Genomic DNA, 11,886 nt, shown 5'->3' with positions numbered 1-11,886 from the left:
ACTAATCGAAAGAATTTTGGCAATATATCTTCGATGCTGCAAATCTTTGGATTCAGCATAGCTTATAACAGACGGATCAACTTTGGGAAGATATTGCTGAGGGAGATTATCAGAAAGATGGGGTCTGTTACACAACGATCAATTCATTCGAATGAAAAAGTTGAATGCTTCTATCCGAGGTTTCTGATGTTATTTCCGAATGACAAGATGAATGAAGCTGATAGGACCATGTACGTCGATTCTCCTGTTGTTCCTATTCAGAGGACTTGTGCTAAGATCCAGACCAGGCTGGTAAACAAGAAAAAGCATGACAATGTGCCACTGGTAGTGACTCCTTTCATGTTAGAGCAATTCAGTGCTCCATTTCAGCCTGTTCAGGTTCCGGAACCTCTACAACAGCAACAATATCAACCTCAACAACAACAACAGGCTCAACCAGACATTCAAGAAGAACAACAGCAACAACAATCACCTCCAAAAAACCTCCAACCACTTCAACACCTACAAGACTACCAATCCTCCAGTCAATCCTCACATTACTCTCCCTACAATCCTCTTTACAACTCACCATATCAATCACCTCACCAATCCTCATACAACTCTCCTCACCAATCTCAAAACCAAAGCAGGAACTGGGTTCCGAATGACAAGATGAATGAAGCTGATAGGACCATGTACGTCGATTCTCCTGTTGTTCCTATTCAGAGGACTTGTGCTAAGATCCAGACCAGGCTGGTAAACAAGAAAAAGCATGACAATGTGCCACTGGTAGTGACTCCTTTCATGTTAGAGCAATTCAGTGCTCCATTTCAGCCTGTTCAGGTTTCGGAACCTCTACAACAGCAACAATATCAACCTCAACAACAACAACAGGCTCAACCAGACATTCAAGAAGAACAACAGCAACAACAATCACCTCCAAAAAACCTCCAACCACTTCAACACCTACAAGACTACCAATCCTCCAGTCAATCCTCACATTACTCTCCCTACAATCCTCTTTACAACTCACCATATCAATCACCTCACCAATCCTCATACAACTCTCCTCACCAATCTCAAAACCAATCCCCTCCACATTACAACTTCTTCCCTGACCAACAAGCCTCCATCTTTCCCTCTCAGTCTGAACCAACACCTTCACCTACACATAACATTCCTCAACCAAAATCTACCTCTCAGCCTCTGCCTGCCGATTCTTCTATCAATCCAGAGCTACAGGACTTCAGGACTGACTTACAGGTAGCTCAGGTACTTTATAATCTCACTGATACCTTTAATATTGATATTACAGATTTTGATTGTGACATTGGATTTGATTTCCAGACTCCCAGCAATGAACCTGCAAACACCCAGGTTCATAACCAAGCTGACGTTTCCATTTCAACAACTGATTCTTCATCAAACACATCAACCGACACTACTCATACACCAGTTGTTCGAAAGGTAGCCCGGAAACGGAGTGGGAGTGCTATTCTGAGAGAACCCGCAGCGCTGTCTCATAAGAAGCAAAGGGTGGATGAACCAGAGACAATTGCAGCCGCATCCATTTCCTCCCAAAAGGATTTGGATACAGAAATGGTAAATATACAGTCTCTAGATTCATTCTCTCCACTGAATGCGTTTATTGAAATTGGCCGTCCGACCGCGGTATCCTGTAAAGAGTCAAGCACACAACTAGCACTCACGCTAGTAAACACTGAACCTTTGTCTTTTGATTCTTCACTTCGAGAGAGCACAGATTTTCAAAACATGTCATATGAAAAATTTTTTGATCACTCTTTCTTTTTGGATCAGGATCTACTTGGCAACCTACAAGTACATCTGCCTTCACAGGCATCAGAAGGACATTTTGTTCCTTCACATCCTACAGTTCCATCTCAGGGAACTATGGTTGTTTATACAGGTATTGGTGACGGTGTGAAAAATACGAGTGAAATCAGGCAAACACCGAGCGAAACACATGCACGCGAGGATAGTGACAAATCTTTGAGTGTTCGTGAGGTGAGTGCACACACGAACACAGATCTGTTACAGGAACAAATGTCTGCACTGAAAGCTGAAATTGAAAGGTTGCATGCTGAGAATGCTAGATTCAAAAGTGGAGAGCTGGTGACTCTACAGGAGAAAGTTGCTGATCCTTCCTTTACTTCTCTGAAAAAGGAATTGGACGATCATGTAAAGGGTATTCACTCTAGGATGGACAAGTTTGACAAGAACCAGGAGCTCTGTATGACAAAGCTTGACAACTTGGAGCAAACACTGGCTCAAGTTGTTCAACACTTGAAAATTAATCAGTCTACATCTCAATCTACTCCGGAGGATCCCTCAACTAAGGGGGAGAAGGATAAGGAAGATGAGGAAGACAAAGATGATCACAGCAATGCTGATGCTGCTGATAGGAGTAGTAAGGATGGAGATACTGATAGGAGTGATAAGGGTGGAGATGGACCAAGTGGAAAAGATTCTTCAGCAGCTGACAAAAGTTATGACAAGTCTAAAGGCAAAATGCCTGAATCTGAGAACATCTTCACTAATCAGGATTATGACAACATTCCTGAAGAGGTTAATGATGATGATGCATTTGATGCTGCCTATTTTGAAGCTGAAGAAGAAGGTCGTTTCGAGGAAAGCTTTCTCTTCAATGAAGATCAGTCTGTGGACCCTGAGCACTTGGAAAGGGTCAGGATGTTTAAAGCTCAACATGAAGCTAGCAATGCAAGGCTTCAGGAATTACAGAAACTGGTAGATGAGAAGAGGACAACTGATGAGTTGGTCAAGCTGGAGAAACAGAAACTATGGGATGCAAAGTGCAAGGAGAAGAGAGAAGATATCTCCAGAAAAGTTGGTGAAAGCTGGGATATTGCTAGACAAATCTTCAAATCTTTCATCTACGACCTGAGAGAGGCTAACCCTAATGAGGATATGTTTATGCGTGCTCTTGCTCTCGAGTTAGAATACATAACTATTGGTGTCAAGAATCTTCTCAATGAATGGGAGATCATTATTTCTACTCAGAGAAACGGAACATTCAGGGTTTCAATTGGTCTATTCAAGTTTCTATCTTTAACTGAAATCTGGGTGATTCGTAACAAGATCAGACGCAGCTCAAATCTGAATGAACTCCTTCATGACAGGCTTATGGATTGTGCTATTCATAACAGCCCACAAGTTGTCAGAAATCCTTACTGTGTTAAGTTCATTCATGAGAGCAAGTTCGGAACCTTCTACCTGGACTACAAACATCTTCTTAGGTATGATGTTAATCAAATGGTTCTTGTTTCGACTATTCTACGTACCAAAGGCTTCGCTATGAAAGCCAAAGCTGATGCTGATACTGAGATTGTGAACTACTGCACAAGAAGAAACATTCAACAATACTTCAGAAAGATGGAGTATATCAACCAATCTCAGCCAGCAGATTTCATCGAAGACCCTGTGGACATAGAAGTTCAATATCATCTTTCATTGGCTCGTGAAAGAAAGAAGCGTGGAGAATCCACTGCAGCTGAAGAGCCTACTCAGAATGAGCCTTCTACTCCAATCATTCATTGTTCAGATACTGAAGAAGGAGAAGTCACTCGTTCTGGGTGAATAGATTGATTACGATATTTGTTAGATATGTTCAAGGAACATCCTTTTGTAATCTATTAATGATCATGGTTTAATGTTTAATGCAAAGCCATAAACTTTTGCTATTTACATTCCAATGTTTAAATCTTTGTCTTATCTGTTAGTTGAGTTATCCTCTAGGAAATTTGCATGTTATGTTAACAAACAAATAGGGGGAGAATGAAAGGCATATGTTCAGCCTATTTGTATTTAAAGAGGTACAACTCAATTCAGATAAGAAAGCTCAGTAAATAGCAAGTCATCGGAATCCGTACGAAGAACGTCAAATGATTTATGGGAATTATATGTCAGATAAATTCCAGAATGCTGCTGCACACCATTTAAAAAGTTCATTAATATGTTCAAGCCTCAGTGCACAAATAATCTTTTGTGGCACGTCTAGGAGTTCAGAAGATATAAAGTTTCTATACTTTATTTTATCAGAAGATTCCATTCAATGAAGAAGTACTTACAAGACGAAGACTCGACGAACAAACCAAATTCTTATTGTTTATTTGACGAAGAATATTTGATTTAACTAGATACAGATGAACCAGACAGTACATCTGTGTATCAGTTATTCAAATTAAATATTTGAAGTCAAGCAGAAGTGGTAGTTCGTTCGATCGACAAATCAAGAGGAAATTATTAAAGTTTAAAGAAGACCAGAAGCAGATCCACTGAAGATTAGGTGTTTAAATATTTATTGGACTATTATTTCACTTCTCAAAATAATTATATTAATTATGTAATTTATTTATTAAATTAATTCACTCTCGAATTAATTTAATTTATGAATATATATAATTAACTTAATTAAGTGGATAATTTTCTATTAAATATAATCTACAAATTACATTACAAAACACTTAAATCCTCTCAGCAAGACAATCTAAGATTGTCTTGCCGTGGGCACTTCAAACTGCCATGACAATTAAATTGTCTGACAGTGTGTTAAGGTGATCAGTAAGACAACCCTTAAAGAATTGTCCTACCGATTGTTGCTTACTGCAGCAAGACAATTCTTTTTGATTGTCCTACCGAATTTGATTAAAGCACAACAAATTTACAATTGTCTTACCGATGGCTTTAATTAACTTGCAAGACAATCACTTTTAATTGTCTGTCCGTTGCTTGTGGTGACTGCCAAGACAATCCTTGTTTGTCTTGTCTTACCGAAATGATCAAGTGGTCAAGACAATTGCAGATTGTCTTTCTACCGAGATAAAAGGACTTGGTAGGCAATTTTCAATTGTCCTACCTTGTTTCTTTTTGTCTTGCCCATGCTAAATTGTCTTGCCTTTATTGTTTTGTCTTTCCAACACTTGTATTTGTCTTGTCTTTCCATTGTCTTACAAGGACAAAGCTTTGCCTATATATATGGCTTAGTTTCTTCATTTCTAAGTGTTCATCACTTTGTAATTCAAAGCATTTGTAAAGCTTTCAAGTTGTTCGTAACTTGCTTGATCGTTATATCCACAGTTTTCTATGCTTTGATAACCCAGTTCTTTTAATCACTAAATCTAGAATATACCCTGTCGAATTTATTCTACGAACTTTAGTGGACATTAAAACTGAACCATATTAATTATATAACGACTTCAAACATTGTTATATTAATTAATTATAATCTGATTAACAAGTTATATTTAAATCAGATTCACTTCCGCGATAATTTGGTATCGATTGTATTCAACCCCCCCCCCCCCCCTCCTTCTACAATCGTATCTGGACCTAACAAGACTCCTTATATAATATAATAAAGGTTCACAGTCGAGGTGGTGTTAGACAAACCACTGGAACGGCTGAAGTATTATTTGGAAATAGTTTATCTTGACTATTGAATAATACTTATATACTTTGTGTATATTGAACGGGATCAAAATAGTAGAATAATTGTTTCTTTAATTCTGATATTAAAGAACTAAGATTCTATGATGTTATTAATGCTTAAGTTGTTAATCCGGATATAGTGATTGACACTTGTATTTAATGCACATGCCTTGACTCATAAATTAAGTAATTTATTTCAAATTACGAATTTATGTATTGGGCAATGACATTATAAGAGAGTGGGATATTGACTATTGAGAGAAACCGTATCCGAAAAATATATTCGGGTGATGATGTCCTCTTGAAAGCTCATAAAGATAATTATGCTTTAGTCCTACAGGCAGATTTGTTCTTGCATAATTATAAGGTTGAGTGGATGATCAAGGATAAAAGATATTAATTAAATTAATTGTCAGAAATTAATTTAATTAATGGGCATGCGATATCTTAAACATGGGGAATTTATAAACAATTAATATGGGAACCGAATTAAATAATTAATTTACGGAATTAGAAAAGGTAGTGCAAATATTAATTCTTTAGTGGATTGAATTAATATTTAATGACATTGGGCCTGGCCCGGAATGTCATTGGAAGGCCTGACCTAATGGTCCATGATCCCTACTGTAACCTATATATATTCTCGTTCTCCTAAAGTTGAGAGACACACCAGAAACGAATTCATCCTAGAGTTTGAGAGAGGCAGACGTTTTTCTCAAGGAGACAGCTAGGGTTTTGGGTTTTCGGAGTTTTAAAGAGAGGCACACCTTGGGAGATCGAAGGCCACACTTCGTCCAAGGAGAATCAAGGAATACAGTAGAAGACGTGGATTTGAATCGCTTGCGCCGTAGCGATTAAGGTTAATATTCTGTTCGAACTTTTAACTAGTATCATAAAACGCAGGGCGAAGGTCCGATTGTTCCTACAATCCAAACTTACTTTGGTAAACAAGCAAGTGATTGATTCTGCATTGGTAGATATGAAGTCAGTTATGTAGACATTTCCCTTCCTATTTTCAGTGAGCACCACTTTGTTGTCCTTCTTGTCAAACACAACACAGGCTTCATTTGAGAACCAAACATGATGTCCTCTGTCACATAGTTGACTGATACCAAGAAAATTGTGCTTAAGACCTTTAACTAATGCAACATTATCAATGATGACATTCTCTTTTGAAATCAAGCCATATCCCAGAGTAAATCCTTTGTTGTCATCTCCAAAGGTAATACTAGGGCTAGCTCTTTCCTCAAATTTGCTGAGAAGGGTAGAATCTCCAGTCATGTGCCTTGAACAACCACTATCAAGGTAGCAAAGATTATTTCTTGCTCCCTGCACAAATCGCAAACATTTTAAGTTGATTTTGGTACCCAAGAAGTCTTGGGTCCATTTTTGTTAGAAGCCACCTTAGGCTTAGAAGTATTAACTTCTTTGGAATTAAAAGGTTTTGAGACAACCTCATCCTCAGAGTTAAGCTTCTTAGTCTCAGGTAGCACAACAGAATTTGAAGAACCAATATTAGCAGAGTTCATGGAAAATTGATTAGCATAAGCATGATTCATATTGGCATTGTGAATTGGCATAGAAGGCATGTTAAATGCACCAAAGTATGGATTAGGCATGAATGGCATGTTAGCATATTGCACAGGATTATTTAGAAACATAGGCATATAAGGCATGTGAGCAATCATCATAGGACTAGGCATGAAATGATCAGATAAAATAGTTTTGCAGTTATTGGCAAGATGATTAACACTACCACACTTAGAGCATGTTTTTCTACCAGCATTTTTATCAGGTGTGTAATCATTCTTTTATTGATCCCAACTTTGCCATTTCTAGAGCTCTTCTTCTTTCCTTTTCCAGCTTCCACAATTATAGCACTGTGACCAATTCCTTCTTTCTCAATCTTCTTAGAGCTACCAGATTCTTTCACAAAGATTTTGTTGATGGGCCCATATTTCTTGTTAAGATTTTTAAGCTTCTCTTCGTCAACTGTTGTCTGATTCTTCGATGGATAGCTTTCATCCGTTGATGAAATTTCTATCAATGGATGATCACAATCCAATAAGAGATCAGATTCATCTAACAACGTTTTGTTCTTCTTCCAGGAATTCTTGCAGGATTCTTCAAGAATTTGAGTGGAACACATGTTCTCAAGAACATTCGTGGAATCTTTCCACTTAGCTATTATATCTTGTTCCCTTTCCAATTGCTTTTTGAGAATTTCTTCCCTTTTTAGAACAACCAACAACTCTTCTTTAGCAAGCTCAACAGACTTTTTGAATTTGTCCATTTGGATCAATTCAGTCTCAAGCTCTCCATTTCTTTGAGCAAGCAAATCATTAGTCCTTTTATTTCTAACATCTTCTTTTGTTAGAGATTTCAGAAAGACTCTAAGATTATGGATTTCATTAGACATGTCATCAACGATTTGTTTGCATTCAGTCTTAGTAAGATCAAATGTGTTGGTGGTTTTTACCTATCCATTGCTGGTTGAGGTAGAATCAGCTTCATCTCCAATTGCCATCAATGTTAGATTGACATGTTCTTCATTGTCAGAGTCACCTTCATCATCATCCCAATCACCATCCTCAGTTATGAATGCCTTTTCTTTGTTCTGCTTGAGTAGATCAAAATATTTCCTTCTGTAATCTACATTTTCAGAAGAAGATTCCTTCTTCTCAGCGGAGGGTCTTCTGCACTCATTGGAGAAATGTCCAGCTAGACCACAATTGAAGCATTTGAATTTTGATCTATCAACCATATCAGATAGTTTGGATTGATTTCCTCTATTGAAAGGTCTAGAGCTGACAACATTTCTTTTGAACTTGAGTTTGGAGAATTTCCTAGAAAGAAAAGCTAAATGTTCATCAAGATCATGCATCCAACTCATCTTGAGTTGAAGGTTCCTCATTTTCTTCAATCATTTTTCCTTTTTTCTTTCCATCTTCATTCTTTCGTTCACAAGCATTGATGTTTGAAGCTTTACTAGCAACTACAGACTTTAATGCTTTCTCCTCTTTTTCTTCCTTTTCAGCTACAAGGGCCACACTCTTCTCCTTCTTAGAGTTCTTTTCCAGTTCTTCATATTGATGTATCTCAAGCTCATTAGTTTTAAGAATAGAGCTTATTGCACTTTGTAAGCCCACACTTTGGATGATTATCAAATCAGACCCCACACTTTGAAATGTGATAGTTTGTAACCCTAAATTTCATTTAGCTTTCGGTTTGTAACCCTGGCCCACACATCCGTTAAAAACAGCCGTTAACTTTAACTGTTTGAGAGGTAACATTGTGTATATTAGTTTCTAACAGCTACTTTACTCCACGTGACCCCTCAAAATTCATGTATCATATTTGGAAATTATTTCTGAACACACACAACGATGTAAAACAATTTAAAATAATTTTTAAAATACGTATTTAGATTTTGAATCTGGAAATTTATTTATTTTTACATAATCGATGTAACTTATTTTAAAATTTTAAAATAAATACATATTTTAAAGATTATTTGTAATTTAATATATATTGTTGTGTGTGTTCAGAAATAATTTTAAAATATAATACATAAATTTTGGGAGGTCAGAGGGAGTAAAGTACCTGTTAGAAACTAGAGCTTATTGCACTTTGTAACCCCACACTTTGGCTGATTATCAAATCAGACCCCACACTTTGAAACGTGACAGCTTGTAACCCTAAATTTCATTTAACTTTCGGTTTGTAACCCTGGCCCACACATCCGTTAAAAAAAGCCGTTAACTTTAACTGCTTGAGAGGTAACAATGTGTATATTAGTTTCTAATAGCTACTTTACTCCACGTGACCCCTCAAAATTTATGTTTCATATTTGGAAATTACATTTGAACACACACAACGATGTAAAACAATTTAAAATAATTTTTAAAATACGTATTTAGATTTAGAATCTGGAAATTTATTTATTTTTACATAAACGATGTAACTTATTTTAAAATTTTAAAATAAATACATATTTTAAAAATTATTTGTAATTTAATATATATTGTTGTGTGTGTTCAGAAATAATTTTAAAATATAATACATAAATTTTGAGAGGTCACAGGGGGTAAAGTACATGTTAGAAATTAATATACATATTGTTACCTCTCAAACAGTTAGAGTTAACGGTTGTTTTTAACGGATGTGTGGGCCAGGGTTACAAACCGAAACCTAAATGAAACTTAGAGTTACAAACTGTCACGTTTCAAAGTGTGGGGTCTGATTTGCTAATCAGCCAAAGTGTGAGGTTACAAAGTGCAATAAGCTCTTAAGAATACCATAAAGTTTGTCCAAGGAGTATTCATTAAAATTTTGAGCTTGTCTCAAGGCAACGGTCATAGGCTTCCAATCTCTAGGCAAGGTTCTTAGAAATTTAAGATTTGAATCCTTGACCAAATAGATTCTTCCATACAGCTTTAATCCATTTAACAGTTTTTGAAATCTGTTAAATAGGTCATTCAAAGATTCCCCAGATTTGGAATAAAAGCTTTCATATTGTTGCACAAATAGCTGTATTTTGTTTTCTCTGACTTGATCAATGCCTTCACAGAGAGTTTGAATAGTGTCCCATACTTCCTTGGCAGTAGGACAGTTAATGATACTATCAAACATATCATCATCAATACCATTAAACAAGATGTTCATGGTCTTGTTTTCCTTGTGCACCTTTTTCTCATCTTCTTCTGTGAACTCAGATGCATTCTTGGGCACTTAAATATCTTCAGCTTCAATTCCATCAAGTCTCAGGGCAGTGTTGATTTTGACTGGTACATGTGGTCCTTTTTCAATACAATTGATGTAGCTTTGATCTAAGGCGAGAAGATGCATCCTCATTTTTACTTTCCAGTGAAAGTAGTGTTCTTTTACTAGCATTGGAATTTTGACTCCTTCATCTCTTCTTCCCATTGTTGATTGTCTTTAGGATCTTTAACTTCTTGTATGTTAGAAGACCCTCTGATACCAATTGTTATTTAGACAATGCAAACAATAAGTTAGATTGTAGAAGGAGGGGGCGGTTAAATACAATCTACATAAATTTCCACTAATATTTGCTTAACAAATTATATCAAAGCTACAAGATAATATTAGAACTAAAACAGGAATTTAAAGAACAAGGCTCTTAAAAATTTCAGGTGGATTGTTTGATCAACCTGAGAGATTTTTATATTAAGAACCTTCCAAGTAAAAATTACTTGGCTGCTTACAAAAGAATGAAGAGCAGAAGCTTACAATTTCTTGCTTGTTATCTCTACTGCTTTGTTCTTAAGTTCTAAGTGTTTGGATACTTTGAAATGAAAATTACAAAGTGAATATGTACTACTACAAACAAAACAAGTCTGTAAAGTATTTTCCTACTCTTTTTCTAGCTATTACAAATATAGAATTTCTTGGACTTGGTAGAACATTTGGCAGCTTGAAATGCTTGTTGCTTTGCTAGAAATGGTAGGCTTTGAGGTTCTCCATATTTGACTAAACTGCTTTTGGTTTAGCTTCCAAAACTGGTGTGGCATCTGTCACATCAACCCTTCTTGTCTTTTACCACTAACTATCAATTGATAAATTTATCGATTGATAGCATCCTTGAACTAGAGATTGATAGCCTTCCTTGATTAGCCATTGATGAGATTGATGTAGCGATTGATGAACTTTCTATTTAGCCATTGATACTTCATGACTAGCGATCGATCTTCACTTCACTTGGATAGATTACATGACTTCAAATATTTACAATTATGTCACCCTATCTACTCATCCATTGATAGATCAACTGCTAATCTAAATGTATACACTATGAACATATCAACTGCTAAGATGCTTCAGCTTTGTTACAGTACCACATCATCCGTTGATGGATGAATCTGATCAATTGCTACTGCCTTAACTCCCGTTAGAACAGAAGTAACAAAAACCAAACTGTAAGAATATCAAATTCGCAATTAATAACTAAAATAGTCCCCGGCAGCGGCGCCAAAAACTTGTTGCGTAAAATACTAATGTGCAAGTGTACACAATCGCAAACAAGTAATATAGTAATAAATACCAGATATCGTTCTCAAGGACTATCTATACGTATCAATCACAAATAATATCTAACAGTCTAGTTATCGAACACAATAAATTGTTGATGGTTTTTATATTAAACTAAATTTAACCAACTAAAATTATACTAAAGTGCTTAACGAGTCTCAAATATGAGAAGATAGGTCAGGATAATTACTTCCCCCTAACACAAGAATATCGGTAAAAGAGTCGCGAAATATTGCAGCAAATCACAATTTACTAGCTAGAATTCAATGGTCACAGGTTTCTCTCGAAATCACTATGATATAATTCCTACAAATAAACTAACATATGTCTATGCCAATTTAATATTCGGAATCCAATTAAGCATCAATTCACAAAGCTATGCATGGTCACAAT

Source organism: Daucus carota, chromosome 4 (genome assembly GCF_001625215.2).
Source record: "Daucus carota subsp. sativus chromosome 4, DH1 v3.0, whole genome shotgun sequence".
NCBI classification, from domain to species: domain Eukaryota; kingdom Viridiplantae; phylum Streptophyta; class Magnoliopsida; order Apiales; family Apiaceae; genus Daucus; species Daucus carota.
This window is presented reverse-complemented; position numbering follows the sequence as displayed.